This window comes from Elephas maximus, chromosome 19 (assembly GCF_024166365.1).
Source record: "Elephas maximus indicus isolate mEleMax1 chromosome 19, mEleMax1 primary haplotype, whole genome shotgun sequence".
Classification (NCBI taxonomy): domain Eukaryota; kingdom Metazoa; phylum Chordata; class Mammalia; order Proboscidea; family Elephantidae; genus Elephas; species Elephas maximus.
The window spans coordinates 62,295,341-62,312,444 of record NC_064837.1 but is presented as its reverse complement, the minus strand read 5'-3'; the positions used below and the strand labels follow the sequence as shown (position 1 = coordinate 62,312,444).

The following is a 17,104-nucleotide window of genomic DNA, read 5'->3' as shown; positions in this document are numbered from 1 at the left end:
CTTCTACTTCTGTTTGCCAACCATGCCCTCCCCTTTGTGAGGACTTTTTGTAAGCATCACTATGCCAATTTTTTTACATATTGTAGAAAAATTAGCATGAATAAGATTGACTTTATTTCTTCTTAATATCTACTGTGCTTTTAATTATTCTAAATATTATTTTTCATAATCAGCAACAACAAAAAAACCAAGAGACGAAGGCCAAGAGTAGGCCCCGCATGTGCTTGAGCAGAGGCAGACCTTGAACCAAGATCAACCCTAGAAAACCCACGCTGGTTCTGTAGGCTTCAGGAAGTCTCTCCCATCCACTCATTTTTTCCTACCTCTTGTCATTCTGGGGGAGTTCAGAGAACTCATCATTTCGCTAGGCTAATTCTGTCCCTGTTCTGGAGACTTATCTCTATCCTCAGTGAGAAAGTTTACTGGACAAGTGAACGAAATAGAAGGGAATGCCTGATGCTGACCTGGCCCAGGGATTTGGGTTTCTGCCTCTGAGAAATTGGTTTCACTGGAGCCAACAAACATGTTCTCAGATGGGAATGACATTCCATTGTCTCAGCCTTAGGTCACATCTGAGAACCATGAGCCTAGAGGTAAAAACTTGTGGGGCATGTTTCCCTGATGAAACCATCAGGGCATCCTTCTGACATAGAAGTGTGGAGGGAAAGACTGTGTTATGGGGATGCAATGAACTATCCTTTTTTATAGCATGACATTGGACATGAGGGTTTGAATACCTGAACACCAACGACTAACACTTTAATAAACAAATAGCTTCAACAAAGAGTCTGCCAAATACCATCCCTGTGACATGAAGGGAACAGTCTCAAGAAACTGCAAAGAGGAGGTAGGAACCGGTTTGTATTACTGCTGCTGGGGACAGAGTAAGAGCAAGTGGGCTTGGGAGAGACAGACGGAAATATAGGTCAAAGGAGACAGTAGAATCTGTATCTCCCACAGTAGATTTTTAAAATGTGATCTGCCATTTTTAAAATGATTTAATTATGGTCATTCTTGAAGGCAGAAGGCTAGACCCTAGTTGGGGGATCAGGACCTCTATGGATAATATACTTTAATCCAAAGTAGACAAGAAGGGGTGAAGCAAGGAAATTAATATTTATTGGTTGCCTATCATGTGCTAGGAGTCCTGGTGGGATAGTGGTTAAGAGCCTGGCTGCTAACCAAAAGGTCAGCCGTTCGAATCCACCAGGTGCTCCTTGAAAACGCTTTAGGCAGTTCTACTCTGTTTTATGGGGTCGGTTTGAGTCAGAATCGACTCGACGACAACAGGTTTTTTTTTTTTTTTGGTTATCATGTGCTAGTCATTTTCCAATCATTGACTCATTTGATCTTGCAAATCATACCATGAGATTATAATTATCATCTTCCTTTTTCAGAAGAGGAAGGTGGGGCTCAGGTAGGTTAAGGGGACCCATCACCAGTGAGAGGGGGAGAAGAAACTGAGACTCAGGTCTTTGGGCTCTTTTCTTATATCATGCAGAGAACAAGGACAACTCATACCCTTCTCTGCCTGCCGTCTATTTTACTTGCTAATCAGTACAGTTATGTTATGAAATTGGATTTTTTAACAGGCAGAAGTGAGCAAGGAGGCATCCTGTGGTTTAGAGTTTATCTATCAGCCAAGCGCCAGGGCCTTTCCATGGTTCTGACTCACAACTGCTTCCATGGCCTTCCAGGCAAAGAGCCCAGAGTTTTCTGCATCATTGTCTGGGAGTTCCATGGAAGGAGCCACCATCTCCTGCAGGCTCTACTTGACTATCTAAGTTAGCATCCCATTGGGAATGACCCTTTGCCCCAGGCAGGTCAGAGAAGACATCTTGGCATGAAGAGTTTGTGCAGATCCAGCCTAAATGCCCGCTTGATGTCTATGGTCCTGACCTTCTTGGGAAGCCCTGGGTTTTGTGGTTTCTTTTACTAGTGGTGACTCCTTGAAGCTGCGTTTTGCCAATACATGTGAGCCATGAGGTCATTTGAGCTGCAGAGCAGTTGCTCTGTCTATGTACTGCAAGCTGTGGCCCTTAATCTGGGGTCAGCCTCAGTGGGGGACCATTGTTACTAGGACGGAGTGAAGGAGAGAGGGGCCAGACGCAATGCTGTTGGTGTGAGAACAGTAAGCATCATTAAGGAATTAGATGGGCAGAGAAATTCCTAAAGACCTCACAGCAGTTTCCTTTGTTTGATGACCCAGGTGCACAATGCAATAACCCAGAGATATGCTCTGGGTGTGTGACCAATGCAAATTTAGCCAGGGTTATCCAGGCTGAAGGAGCCCTTGTGGCACAGTGGTTAAAAGCATTCAGCTGCTAACCAAAATGTTGCCAGTTCGAAATCCACCAGCCGCTCCAAGGCAGAAAGATGTGGCAGTATGCTTCCATAAAGATTTACAGCTTTGGGAGCCCTATGGGCGACTAAGAGTCAGAAACGACTCGACAACCGTGGGTTTGATTGGCTGGATCCAGGCTGAGTGAAAAAGTACATATTTGTTTCCGACGGCTGCTCTAACAGATTACCGCAAATGTAAAGGTTTAAAACAACACAGATTTGTTACAGTTCTGAAGGTCAGAAGTATGAAAGGGGTCTACTGGGCTGAAATCAAGGTGTTGGCCGGCCTGCTTCCCTTTCTGGAAGCTCTAGCGGAGGATCACTTTTCTAGCCTTTTCCAGCTTTCAGAGCCTTCCTGCATTCCTTGGTTCATAGCTCCTTTCTTCATCTTCTAAGTCAGCGACAGTGGGCAGGTCCTTCTCACCCTGCCGTCTCTCTGACTTTTAATCCAGGCAACAGTAAGGTATGGGACAACTAGAACATTCTTTTAAGTGTAATCTCCACCCAAGGTATTAGTTAAGAGAAAAAGAAAGAAAAATAAACATCCTCTAGGCAGTAGGTTTAGTGGAGCTGTATCTACCTGGTCTGGTGTAGCTGCTGGAGCACTGACTCTAAGTCCTGGGGTCAGGTTCTTCTTGTGCTGATATAACTATTTGGCTACAAAAAGGCAAGTTACTTAACAACGGTGGCCACGGTTGCTTCATCTTTGTAGTGGGCATGACTCCCCTAATCCAACCTTCTAGAATTATTGTAAGGGTGAATGAGATAATGAAAACCAAAAACTCAAAACCAAACCCATGGCCATCGAGTTGATTCCAACTCCTAGTGACCCTGTTGGACAGAGTAGAACTGCCCCATAGGGTTTCCAAGGCTGTAATCTTTATGGAAGCAGACTGTCACATCTTTCTCCTGCGAGATAATGAAAAAGTGCTTTAAAAAAGATGTCATTGTTTAATTAAGCAGTTTCTGTGACCTCACCAAGAGAGGTAGAAGAGAGGTCCTTGCCTGCCCTCACCCACTGCACAGCTCCCATGTCTCACCCCATTTGCTTCTACCAAGCTCGTGGGTTGCTCTGTTGCTACAGATATATATATGTATAGACACATATATATATAAAGAAAAAATATACTCTTATAAAATATATATATATTTCATAGGATTATATATAAAATATATTTAAAATAAATATAAAAAATATATAAACATAAAATATATATAATCATATAAAAACATATAAACATATATAAAATATATTTATATATACAATATATTTAAAATAAAAATGAAATATATATAAACATATAAAATACATATAATCATATAAAAACATATAAACATATATAAACAGATACATAAACATATATAATCATATAAAAACACATACAAACATATATGTGCTTGTACATGTTTATATATATGTTTATGTATCTTTATATATGTATTTGTGTGTGTATATATATATATATATATACACTCTGGTAGCATAGTGGTTAAGTGCTACGGCTGCTAACCAAAAGATCGGCAGTTCAAATCCACCAGGCGCTCCTTGGAAACTCTATGGGGCAGTTCTACTCTGTCCTATAGGGTCGCTATGAGTCGGAATCAACTCGACAGCATTGGTTGGTTTTGGGTTATATATATATATAAATATATATATATATATATACCCCAAACCTATCGCTGTCAAGTGGATTCTGACTCATAGTGACCCTACAGAACGGAGTAGAACTGCCCCATAGAGTTTCCAAGGCTGTAATCTTTATGAAAGCAGACTGCCACATCTTTCTCCTATATATATATATGTATATATAAAACAATATATATATTGTTAGGTGCTGTTGAGTTGATTTAAACTCTTGCATAATGCCGATTTTTGCATAATGACCTAGTCTTTGGAATCTAACCATGTTGATAGGTGTGGAGTGGGATGTATATATCCACTGCTGTTGAGTCCATTCTGACTCATAGCGACCCTGTAGGACAGAGTAGAACTGCCCCATAGGGTTTCCAAGGCTGTAATCTTTATGGAAGCAGACTGTAACACTTCACCGAGTGGCTAGTGGGTTGGAGCCACCGGCCTTTTTGTTAGCATTCGAGCACTTTAACTCCTGCATTACCAGGGCTCCTTTAAACGCGCTTACTGAACATCTTTCTATAATGCAGTATTATCTTGTACACAGTTGTTGTAAGCTGCTGTCAGGTAGGCTCCCAACTCATGATGACCCTAGGCACAGCAGAATGAAACACTCCCTGGTCCTGCACCATCCCCATGATGAGCTAAGGATTGGACCATTGTGATCCATGGGGTTTTCAATGACTGATTTTCTGAAGGAGATCACCAGGCCTTTCTTCCTAGTCCATCTTAGTCTAGAAGCTCCGCTAAAACCTCTTCAGCGTCACAGCAACACACAAGCCTCCACTGATAGACAGATGGAGGCTGCACATGAGGAGCACTGGCTGGGAATCGAACCCAGTTCTCAGCCGTGGAAGGCAACAATTCTACCAGTGAGCCACCACTGTCCCCAAAAGTACCTAGTAGGCCCTGAAGAAAACGTTTGACAATTGAACAAATGAATGAGCACAGGACTTATTTGCCCCTGTGCAGTACAAGGAAAAACTGAGAAAACACAGAGGAAATTTTAACTGTATAACATAAGCTTGACAGTGATGGATGGTCTTAGTGCTTCAGGCCCCTCAGCATGTCACTCTGGGGGTTTGCTATAACCTGTTCCTCTGACCTTGGCTGCTGGCCTCTGAATTTCGTAAGACTCCAATGGAAGGAGCTTAGCAAGCAGAGTAGACCCATCTTGGGTCCTGCAGGCTGGCTGGAGGCCCTCTGCTTCTCAAACATTGCGAGAATCATAAAGCAAGCACTCAGCACCCCTTGGCGACTTCCCTCTGGGCTCCCTCCGGTTCCCTTCCTCGAGCCTCTCCCGTGGCTGGGCAGCGCTGCTCCTGGCCAGGGAGCAAGGAACCTCCTCTGAGCTGGGGCTGGGTTAGCAGCAGTTGCTTCGTCTCTATCTCCCCCAGGGCTTGGAGGGCAGACTTGCTTTGTCCACAGCAAGGTGCAGAACTTGGGCCAGCAGTTGGAGGAGTTTGATGTGAATAAGGAAAAAAAGAAAAAAAAGAAAAGTGTTTTTTTCAGATTGGAGTTAATTGAAAACAACCGCCCATCCCCAAACACTTTCCTTTTTGCAGCAGCAGTAGAGTGGCCCAGGGTCAGCCTCCAGGTCAAAGGAGAGGGCAGAAGAAGCCCCCCAAGTCCAGGAGTGGGGGACTCAGGAGTGTAAGCAAAGATGTGGGCCTCAGTTCAGCCAGCCGCTCAACCTTCCTGCATCCAACCAAGAAACGAAAAGAAACAGAGAGCTGGGCCAAGGAGGGCTGTGGGGGGAGCCGGGAAGCTGAGGAGGGAGGCTGGGGGTTCTCCTGCCCCAGCAGACGCCCTGGAGCTGAGCAAGGGAGCTTCCCTTCCAAGTGCTGCAAAGAGTCTCCGAGGAGGAAAGACTCTTGCAGGGGAGCCAGGAAGGCAGCATTCGGAGCTGCTGGCACCAGCAGGGCGTGGGCTGGGCTGTCTGCGCTCCCACCCTCTGGCTCAGTGGGAATCCCATGGCCTTTCTGACATCATGGATGAAAATCAGCACTGGCTCTGAAGTGTGGGGCTGCCCCGCCCAGCTCAGTCGGCCAGCTGGACCCTCCCAAAACGGGATCTCTTTTGTCAGCTGCCTTTTATAGAACTATAAAACCAAAAGTTCACGTAAGAAGCTTTAGACCAGTCAGCAGGCAGATTTCGCCTCCTGCGCTCTTCCTGCCTCTTGCCCTGCTTTGGTGGCAGCTTCCACCCCTCCAGCAGAGCTGTGAGGCTGCTGCTTTCCATCCCCCAGCCTCATAAAGATCCTACAACTACCAAAGGCACATTAACCGGCGTATGAGGGGGTTCTGGACCTGTGCTTTGGAGTTTAGGGGAAAGGGAGGGAAGAGGGGAGGTGGTCCTGAAACTACTCGAGGGAAAGGAAGGATAACTCTGGAATGATGTGAAATGGGATACAGGGTTGGAAAATGTAGGAGGCAACAAAAGACCACCGGCACTGACGGGAGCCTTTTACTAAATAACTAGCACCTTGGCTATTTTGAACTCTCTCTCTAGGCATTTGGATTCTTTGGCCAAAGAATGAACGGATAGAGTATAGAATACCAACTTCCTTATGCTGAGCTGAGTTTAGAAGGGAATGTTAGACATGTTAGAGCTTGAGAAAGGAAAAGGAGAGAGAGACATTTCCACCTACTTAGGTCAAAGACCTGGGACAGAGCAGTTGTTAGCTGCTATTCAGATAGCTCCCAGCTCACGGAAACCCCATGCACAATGAAACAAAATGCTGCCCAGTCCTGCGCCATCTCCACGGTCTGTTGTGGACCAGACTGCTGTGATCCACAGAATTTTCACTGGGCGTTTTTTGGCAGTTGATCCCCAGGCCTTTCTCCTTAGGCCATCTTAGTTTGGGAGCTCGGCTGAAACCTGTTCAGCATCATAACAACACAAGCCACCATGGACAGACATGTGGTGCCTGTGCATGAGGTTCATTGGCTGAGAATAAAACTCTTGTCTTCTGCATGGGAGGCGAGAATTCTACCATTGAACCTCCAATGGTTTGGGGGGATGTTGTTGTTAGGGTCCGCCGAGTGGAGTCCGACTCATACCGACCCTATAGGACAGAGTAGAACTGCCCCATAGGGTTTCCAAGGAGTGAATGGTGGATTCAAACAAGCGACCTTCTGGTTAGCAGCCACAGCTCTTAACTACTGCCCCACCAGGGCTCCATTTGGGAAATACCCAGCGCATAGTAGGCACTAAATTAATACTGGCTGAAGAAAGAAGTAAATGGATGAACTCAGTTCTTTTCAGCTCCTTTATAAAAAATCAGACTAAGGTCAATTGATAAAGGCCTTTGAGATTCTTGGGAGAACAGGACTACTTCTGAGTTTAGAATGCTCAAATTATACTCTACGTCTATGAGAAGGGACAATCACATCCGAAAAGAACTTACCCAAAGTTTGAAGATGGTGGCTGAGTCAGCAACAGCTGCACCTGTGGGACCACCTTGTCCTCTGGCCTTACCTTTTAAGCATGTAGTCTAGCTCCAGCTTAAAGGATTAATGTGATATGGAAGGAAATGTGTAAGGAAAACCATTCCTTGCTCAAATTAGATCAACTATCATGACCTCATAAGGAGACTACTACTACTTTTTTTTTTTAGGTATAATACATGGGGCCTTTCTTCTCCTTGCTTTGAGATATCAGCATGTACATTGAGTATTACCATTCCTGTGGTCTCTCAGATCATATCAGGCTGTTATATAACTGGTATTATAAGATTGGAAAGGACCTTAAAGATAATACCTAGATCTTTAAATTAGGAATTAAGTCTTTATGAATGAAGCTGATGGAAGTCAGATGACTTAGGCTTTGTATATGCCTGGATTTACTGATCCAGTCAATTGATCCACTATTATTGTTGCTCTTTTTGTTGTTGTTGTTATTATTAGCACGTATAACACATCTGGTGCTGATCTATACCCTGAGGAGTGAGTGATGAACAAGGCAGAAAGTGTTCTTGTTTTTTGAAACTTACTACTAGTTGGAGAAACTAATATTAAACAAGTAAAAAAATGTGAAAATGGTGCCTTTTCAGAAAATGATGATGAAAACAGGGAAGGAGGTTGTGATACTTTAGGTATGCCTCCCTAAGCAGGTGACCTCTGAGATGAGCTCTTTGTGATGAGGAGAGCAACCATGAGCTCTGAGAGAAGAGTTTTACAGGCAAAGCGATAGCAAGGGCAAAGTTCCCAAGGCTGGAACAATCTAGCTCAAGTCATCCCACCATCAAGATCCCCCATATCTTTACCCTTTTCTAAGAATGTTGTCTTCAAACGCCTGCTGCAACTGAAAGTAGCCCTCCCTTGAGGTCATGGTTTCCCTTGCAGACTTCTTTTTTTCTTTGGCTGATTTCTCTCTCTCTCTCTTTTTTTTTTTTTGAATTTTTATTGTGATTTAAGTGTAAGTTTACAACTCAAGTCAGCCTCTCATACAAAAACTTATATATATATACTCCTAGTTGCCCTCCCCCTAATGAGACAGCGTACTCCCTCTCCCCACCCTGTATTTCCATGTCCATTCAGCCAGCTTCTGTCCCCCTCTGACTTCTCATCTCCCCTCCAGACAGGAGCTGTCCACATAGTCTCATGTGTCTACTTGAGCCAAGAATCTCATTCCTTACCAGTATAATTTGCTATCTTATAGTACAGTCCAATCCCTGTCTGATGAGTTGACTTTGGGAATGTTTCCTGTCTTGGGCTGACAGAAGGTCTGGGACCATGACCTCCAGGGTCCTTCTAGTCTCAGTCAGACCATTAAGTCTGGTCTTTACGAGAATTTGAGGTCTGCATCCCGTTGCTCTCCTGCTTCCTCAGGGGTTCTCTGATGTGTTCCCTGTCAGGACAGTCATCGGTTATAGCTGGGCACCATCTAGTTCTTCTGGTCTCAGGATGATGTAGTCTCTGGTTTATGTGGCCCTTTCTGTCTCTTGGGCTCGTAATTACCTTGTGTCCTTGGTATTCTTCGTTCTCCTTTGCTCCAGGTGGGTTGAGACCAATTGATGCATCTTAGATGGCCACTTGCTAGCGTTTAAGACCCCAGACGCCACTCTCCAAAGTGGGATGCAGAATGTTTTCTTAATAGATTTTATTATGCCAATTGACCTAGATGTCCCCTGAAACCATGGTCCCCTAACCCCAGCCTCTGCTACACTGGCCTTTGAAGCATTCGGTTTATTCAGGAAACTTCTTTGCTTTTGGTTTAGTTGCAGAGTTCTTTAGTAGTCTTTCTTCTCTTGTCCTCATAGACACAGGATATGGAAGGTGGTTATGCGTCTTCCTGGCACTACAATCTATCCTCCAGCCCATTTCTCCATCCTCCACCCCAGCTTCTTTGATGCCAATAGCATTCGACTGTCTGCACCAACTACTCCTTTTGGTCTTCCCCTCATCTGTTGTGGACTTGACCCCTGGCTCACTTTTACTACCAACGTCTGACTCATACTGACCCCATCGGACAGGGTACAACTGCAACATGGGGTTTCCAAGACTGTAATCTTTACGGAAGAAGACGCCCACGACTTTTTCCCATGGAGCGGCTGATGGGTTCAAACCACCGATAGCTTGTTAGCAGTTGAGCGCTAAACCACTGTACCACCAGGCCTCCTTCTGCTAACAGTACACCTATCATAATCCTTGGTGATTTCAGTACCCACATAGATAGTCCTTTTCCTACTCAGGTGTTTTTTTTGGTTTATTCTTCTCCAGTGATCTTGTCATCTACTCTTCTCCAGCCCACACCATTCGATAGCTGCTATTCCTCCCAAATCTTTTTTTTAAGGATCCTGTTCTCCAACAGGAAACCCTGGTGGCTTAGTGGTTGAGAGCTCAGCTGCTAACCAAAAGGTCAGCAGCTCAAATCCACCAGACACTCCTTGGAAACTCTATGGGGCAGTTCTACTTGGTCCTATTGGGCCACTATGGGTTGGGATTGACTTGATGGCAATGGTTTTTTTTTTTTTTTTTAATGGTTTCTCCAACACAATAAGCCATCTTCCAGGTCATTTTCTGTACTACCCTAACCTCAGAAACTCTTTGCTCCTACTAAGACTTATACCGATTGACCCTTTCACTTGGCACTGCCCCTCAACTCATGTCCTTTATCCCATTATTATAATCACTGCTTTGTTCCCCTGCCCCTCCCTCCCTCCAGCCTATTTGTCTGAAAATCTCCTACCGGGTCCAATCTAGCTCTACACCTCCTCTGAGCCTGCACCAGGGTATTTGAATATGGCTGGGTAACGACACAAGGCAGGCCTGTCCTGGCACATGTTAACTGTTGACCACAAACCTCACAGGGGCACTCAGCACTGCCTGGTAATCCGATTACATTTCCTCTGGTCAATTCACTCTCCCACTCGCCAAAGCCATTACTACCCATCTTCTCTCTCTTTATACCCACCCCCTCACTCTCAGCTGATGACCTCACCTTTTATTCACTGAGAAAACAGAAGTAAGCAGAAGGGAACTTCCTTAACCACCTACAAATGAGTCACCTGCCACCTCCTTTAGGACTCAAATGTTCTGCTTTGCCCTCTGCTACAATGAGTAAAACATCCCTGGTCCCATCTTAGCCCTCTTTCATTGCTGGTGCACCAAGCTCTGTCTTGAGTTGCCTATTTTAGACTGCTCCAGCAATTTCCTTCTCCACATCCTGCGGTACCATCTCTTCTCTCTAGTGTCTTATTCCCATCAGCCTGTAAATGCACTGGAACATCTCACATCCTGGATAATCTTTCCCTTTCCTGTAGCCTCTTCTAGCCTCAGCATGTAACAAAACTTCTTGACAATGTTGTGTGTACCTCTGCCTCTGCTTCAACTTATGAACTCTTCTCGAACTTCTTCCACCAGGCTCATGTCTTCACTACTTTGCTCCTGCTTCAGCCCTTTGCCAGAAGCAAGAGCTGATTCTCAATTTTTGTCTGCAGATTTCAGCAGCATTTGAAATGGTAAACTTTCTTCCCTGAGCTTTTTTGGGCACAGCGCTTTCCTGGTTTTCCTACTTGTTGCTGTTATGTGTCGTTGAGTTGATTTTGACTCATAGTGACACCACGTAGCAGAGTAGAACTGCCCCATAGGGTTTTCTAGGCTGTAATCTTTGCAGCAGCAGGTCGCCAGGTCTTTCTCCCATGGAGCTGCTGGCTGAGTTTGAACCACCAACCTTTTGGCTAGTAGTTGTGCTCTTAACTATTACATCACCAAGGATCCTTGTTTTCCAACTACCCCGGTGGGTTCTCTTTCTTAATCTCCTTTGCTTTGTCTCTCCTCATTTTCCTGTCCTCTAGATACTCATTTGCCCCAGGGTTTAGCTCTTGGCACTCTATTCTTCTGTATCTACTTCATGGCCGATCTGATTTGGGATCATGGCTTTAAATACCGTTTATATGTTGATGACTCAAGAATTTTATCTTCAGACCCAATCTGTCTCCTGAATTCCAGACGTGTATATCCAACTGCCTACCAGACATTTCCACCCTGACATCTAATAGATATGTTTAATGCAACATGGCCAAAATGGCAATCTCAGTTCCTTCATCCCCCGCCCCAAATATGCTCCTCCCACAGGATTCCCGATCTCAGTAAATGGTGTCACCATTCTTCAGCTGTTCAGGTCCCAAGTATAGGGCCCTTTCTTTCTCTCCTACTGTACAACAAGGCTGCTTGCAGTAGCTGATAATGGCAGGGATTGATCAAAGCTGTGGTGAAACCAGGTGTGGGGATAGAATGTGCCAGAAGGGAAGGAACAAGAGGTATTATTTGGTAAACATGGTCAGGGACAGATTCTTCGAGAAAAATGAAATTTAAGCAAAGACCTGAAAGGTAGGAACATGCAAGCTCTAAGAAGGATTGGGGGAAGAGTGTTCCAGGCAGAGGGAACAGCATATATAAAAGTGGTGAGGTCATCAGAAACATTTCAGAGGTGCCCAAAGCAGATGGAGGGGTGATGAAGGTCAACAGAGGTCCGACTATGAAGGATCTTGGCTTGGATAATCCCGAAGTTTGTGTTTTATCCTAATTGCTATAGGAGGCTATGGACAGCTTTGAGCAGGCGGGTATCATGATTTAATTGGTTTTATAGAGATATCAGTGACTGCCTGATGGAGAGTGGATTGTAAGGGACTAACAGTAAAAGCCATAGGTCCAGTTAGGAGGTTATTACATCATTCTACTGCTGGGGTTGCCAAATTTTTTCTATAAAGGGCTAGATAGTAAATATTTTAGGCTTTGCAGGGAATACAGGCCCTGCCACAACTGTTGGATTCAGCCCTTCAGCACCAAGTGAGCTGTGTGCTGTTGTTGTTGTGTGTCATCGAGTCGATTCCGACTCATAGTGACTCTATAGGACGGACTATAACTGCCCCATAGGGTTTCCTAGGGTGAAATCTTTAGGAGAGAGATCATCAGGCCTTTTCTTCCATTTTCCTGCTGGTGAGTTTGAACCGCTGACCTTTTTGTTAGTAGTCCAGGGCTTAATTGTTGTGCCATGAGGGCTCCTTAATATTAGGAGAAAACTAGTCAAATCTGAAGGAGCTGTGGACTTTGGTTACCAACGATGCCCCAGTATTGGTTCCTTAGTTGTGATAAGATGTTATCAAAAGGGACGCTAAGTGAAAGGTTGTATGGAGCCTTTTGTAATATCAGCTATAGGTGATACATAAACAAATGGGTATGGCTGTGTTCTAATGACACCTATTAACAGGCAGTGGGCTGAATTTGGCCCACGTGCTGTAGTTTGCTGACCTCTGTTCTAAATCACCTTGGCCTAGCCCGATAGCATAGGATATAATAAGATGTGGCAGCATTTGGGATTGTTTGAGCGGGTAACTCTGGGCAGTCTTGCTGCTAGTGGATTAAAACCAGGAGCTGAGGGAAAGTCTGGAATCAAGGATACCTGTGCACTTTCACTGTTTAGCCTTTCCACTTGCCACACTGCTTCTGCAGATGTTTCTTGTCATTCCTCAGAGACTAACCAGTTGCCCTTGAGTCAACTTCGACTCACGGTGACCCCATGTGTGTCGGAACAGACCTGGGCTCCACAGGGTTTTCAATGGCTGATTTTTCAGAAGTAGGTCACCAGGCCTTTCTTCTGAGGTGCATCTGGGTAGGCTTGGACCTCCAACCTTTTGGTTAACTGCCAAGTTCTTTAACTGTACCACCGAGGGACTCCCCTCAGAGGATCCTTGCATTTATATTCCTATTATGTTGAATTGTTAAAATAAGGCTGGTATCAATGAAAAAATAAGTATGGAGTCTAAGTAGCTGGAAATAAGATGATTTCCACTCACAGACCCATGATTTTTCTGCTGAAAAAAAATATTCTACCCGAACCCAATCTTGTATCCCCAACCAGGCCCAGATTCATCCAGGCCAGTGGTCTTCCCAGATGGAGATGAGTCTTTTATCATTGAAATTGCTCAGAATTGCCAGTGCAAGGTGATTAAAAAAAAAAAAAAAACAAACAGATTGACTGTTAATTGTTTTATTTATTGCTTTTAAATTCCCTACCTTCCGTTCACATTTTTATTGCCTGCAGCCAGGGTAGACGACCCACTGCCCCCTACGCTCTTGGTGCATTGTTATCCTACCTGACCCTAGGAAACAATGAAAGCTCTCGACTAGCACTTTTACAAGCAAATGGTGAGGCATGGATACTTAGTCCTAATTATACCCTAAATTTTATGGGTGGTGCTGAGAAAAATCCCCCGTTAGCTGCCAAGCTGGCTCCGACTTATAAAGACACCACGTACAACAGAATGAAATGGTGCGTGGTCCCGCACCATCTTCACTGTCACTTGTATGTTGTTATGTGTCGTTGAGTCAATTTCAACTCATAGTGACCGTATGTGACAGAGTAGAACTGCCCCATGGGGCTTTCTAGACTGTAATCTTTATGGGAGCAGGTCACTAGGTCTTTTCTATCACGGATCTGCTGGTGGTTTTGAACTGCTGACCTTTTGTTTTAGCAGCCAAGTGCTTAACCATTTCACCACCAGGTCTTCTTATCATTGGTACACTCAAGTGCATTGTTGCGTCCACTGTGTCTTTTGAGTGCCTTTTAACTTAGGGGCTCAGCTTCCAGCGCTATAGTGGGTAATATTCTGTTGTGATCCATAGGGTTTCCATTGGCTTGTTTTGGAAGTAGATTATCAGGTTATTCTTCCTAGTCTGTCTTAGTCTGGAAGCTCTGCTGAAACCTGTCCTCCAGGAGTAACCCTGCTGGTATTTGAAATGCTGGTGGCACACCTTCCAGCATCATAGCAACGTGCAAGCTGCCACAGCACAACAAACTGTCAGTTGGGTGGTGGAAGGTAATAGTTAGGTGGCCTGAAATACTTGACTATTCAGAGTTTTTCCGATGGATACAAAGTTTTGAACAACAATTGTGATACTTTCTATCCCGCAAAACATGAAATGAATGCTGGAGGGAGAACCCAAGAGTGCACCTTTTATCCCAGCCCTTTTCCACTCGCCCTTTCCTGCACGCATCCAGGTTGCCATCTCTCTGGGAACACACTGTGCTGTGTTGGGCTGCAGGGCCTTCTCAGTGTAGTCATAAAGTGCACACTTGTAATGTTGGGCTGAGTGACAAGAACAACATGAAATAACACTCTACCCACCCACTGAGAAAACCAAGTGTGTCACAGTCCTCTGTGTCATGGTTTTAAAAATATCTCCACTGACGGTCCAAGTCTCAGGTTGGGTTTGAGGGGTGTTTAATGCCTAACTGTGCCAGGTGGAATATGTTTTCATCAGAATCCAAGAGGACCCCAGTGATGGACCACCACTGCGTGTGTGTGTGTGTGTGTGTGTGTGTGTGCACGTGTGTTTAAGAAAAATTGGGTGGGGGTTGCTATTTATTTGCCTTTTTTTTTCCTTTTTCTTTCTTTTATAATTACATGTTCCTGGCAAAGAGGTGTGGCCCCTGGCATTGCCACCCAGAGTCTTCCTCACCTCTAACCACATGAGTAGAAGAATACAGAGGCCTTTCTCAGCTCATGGAGTGATTTTCAACATCAATGGAAACGTAAGGCCAGGGGCCGGCAAAGAGCTATGGCTTGTTGAGAATAAGGGGTTTACAAGTCTGCTGAATGTCTGCAGAGAGACATTGGCTCTTCCAAAGGGTTTTTCTTTTGGTTTCTCCCGTCTTGCTTCCTGGTTGAAGAGGAGGACTGCCAAGGATAGGCCTATTGGAAATTTGTCACAGAGCAGGGGATTTCAACCAACAAGGTGTGTCATTTAACCCTTCTGTGGTATCTTCTTATTTACTTTGGAGTCTCTAGCATTTACCGGTGGGACAACTTTGGCAAGGTATTTAACCTTTAAGCCTAAGTTTCCTGACTTGTAAAAGGGAATAATAATAGTACCTACTTCTTAAGGTCCTAGTGAAAAGTAAGTGATGTAACTGAAGGCAAGCACTTGGTGTGGAACCTGGCACACAGCAAGCGCTCAGTAAATGGTAGCTCTCGTAGCTTCAGAGTTCCACCGATTATGCACATGTGGAAATAAAGTCTCTCATTTAAATATCACAAAGGAAAAATACATGTGAGGCCCTATGTGCTCCGGTCCTCACTTCCACTGTGATTCTATCTCCATTCCCTGAGGCACTGGCTCCCTCTGGCCCAGCCACACTGGCTTCCAGTTCCTTTACACACATCGAGCACGATACTGCCTTGGTGCCTTTGCACTTGCTGTTTCCTCTGCCTGAAATATTCTACTCCCAGATATATCCCAGAAACCCTGGTGGCATAGTGGTTAAGTGCTCTCGCTGCTAACCAAAGGGTCAGCAGTTTGAATCCACCAGGCACTCCTTGGAAACTCTATGGGCAGTTGTACTCTGTCCTGTGGGGTCGCTAAGAGTCCGAATTGACTCTATGGCAACGAGTTTTTTTTTGTTTGTTTGTTTTGTTTTAGATATATCTCGGACTCATTCCACTACTTTATTCAAATATGTGCTCTAATTTAATTTATTGAAAAGAGATCTTGGTTGAGCAAACAATCTAAAATGGTGCCTCTACAACAGTCGGAGCCCTGGTGGTGCAGTGGTTAAGAGCTATGGTGCTAACCAAAAGGTTGGCAGTTCAAATTCACCAGCCACTCCTTGGAAGCCCTGTGGGGCAGTTCTACTGTACCCTATAGGGTCCCTATGAGTCAGAATCAACTCGATGGCAGTGGGATTGGACTACTCCAGTCACTCTCTGTTATTTTTTCCTGCAGTATTTGTCTTGTTATCATCTACCACTACCTGCACATTATATATTTACCTATTAATACCTTTATTATCTAGCCCCTCACAAGAATATAAACTCCAAGAAAGTATGGGTTTTGTCTTTTGTTGTTTTTGTTTCTTGCAGTATTTCTAACATCTAAAACAGTGCCCCAAATGCAGTAGATGTACACTAAATATCTCTTAAATGAAGGGACAAAAAACGTATACATGGGTCCCGTTTTATAGATGAAGACTCGGTGGCTCAGAAAGTTTCACCTATTTTTTTTTTTTTTTTTTTATAGTACAACCAATAAATCGCTGAGTCAAAATGCAAACCAGGATCTCCAGATGTCTTCCACTTGAGCTCAACAATGTAGAATAATGAAGGCATTCAGATAATCAAGAATATCCTGAGCCTTGATTTGACCTGTGGAACTTTTAACCTGAGATAACTTACAACTCAAATCCATGAAATTCACATCTGAAGTCATTGCAATGTTTCTTACCCTCAGCCCATGTAATATTCCATGTGACTGTATATTCTTAGTCCATGTAATACCCTATACGATTGGGTATGTTCTGCATATGTATAGTGGAAATGGAAAGTCTTCTGCTTTTATTTACCAGATTCTCCTTGTTATCTATACTTCTCCAGGGTCTTATGACTTCCAAAAATCTCCCAGTAATCCAGAAGATATGACTTGGTTCCCTCAGATTTCTTCAAAGGTCACCTTGTCCAAAACAGAAGGAGACTTCCCATCTCTGGTCAGGCCTTTGTACACTATTCTTTATGCTGGAGGGAAGAGATCACTCCCACCCAGGCAATGCAGCAGTTTACCCATGACTGTTGAATCTATGCTGACTCATGGCAAACCCATGTGTGTCAGAATACAACTGTGCTCCATA

At 44.3% G+C, this 17,104-nt stretch overlaps 1 long non-coding RNA gene across 1 annotated transcript; it reads left to right on the top strand.

Annotated features, from left to right (window-relative positions):
- Nucleotides 1-397: 397 nt before the first annotated feature.
- On the top strand, nucleotides 398-16,620 carry LOC126062551 (uncharacterized). The gene is made up of 4 exons (XR_007514094.1): nucleotides 398-847; nucleotides 13,343-13,425; nucleotides 14,904-15,016; nucleotides 16,501-16,620. It is a non-coding gene; the product is annotated as an uncharacterized LOC126062551 (long non-coding RNA).
- The last annotated feature ends 484 nt before the right edge of the window (nucleotides 16,621-17,104 follow it).